Below are 785 nucleotides of genomic sequence, written 5' to 3' on the forward strand. Positions count from 1 at the left end.
GTTGTCGCACTTATCTTTCACCCTTGATAATTATATTACCTAGTACCAATAAGAGTTTGTCAAAAAAAAAAAAATTCTAGATGATTATTTTATATAATCAAGAGATGTATGTAAACAACTTTCTTTAACTACTAATAATCATCAATAATATTTTTGAACATTTTCCGTAATAATTAATTTTTTTTTATCTTTCTAGTAAAAGGCAAAGACAGAAAAAGCACAAATTTTTTATTTCACCATTTGTGCACTGAGTTCTGTCTCAACTACTCAAATAATTTAACAGGACTTATATATCTTCGTCTTGAAAAAAGGAATAAATATTTGATTTTCATTCTTTTNCTTAAATTTAAAAAAAAAAAGTAGTTTTTAATTTAATTGACAATTTTTTTTTAATTATTCTTCACATACAAGTTATTTACACATACAAGTTCATATAAGTCACTTATATTGTATTGTTTAAAAATTTTTGGTGTATGTGTATTGATAAATTTTGTATAATTCAAAACTCTTCCTCTTCTTTCTTGCATTATAAAAGTGAATTTTATTGAGTTAGAATTAACTTGTATAAACTTGTATGTCAAAAAAATTTGTATGTGTAGCAGGTCTCTTTTTTCTTTCCTCTTCGTGCGTAACTAACCCTTTTATTTTGGGGGTCATAATATATACATACATATATATATGTTTTCTCCCATCAATTCATCACCATATGTCTTAAGGAATTTCCTCAAAGAACTTTTACAAGGAACTAGTGAATGTTTCTAAAACGCATTTATAATGTATTTCAA

This window comes from Arachis ipaensis, chromosome B04 (genome assembly GCF_000816755.2).
Source record: "Arachis ipaensis cultivar K30076 chromosome B04, Araip1.1, whole genome shotgun sequence".
Classification (NCBI taxonomy): domain Eukaryota; kingdom Viridiplantae; phylum Streptophyta; class Magnoliopsida; order Fabales; family Fabaceae; genus Arachis; species Arachis ipaensis.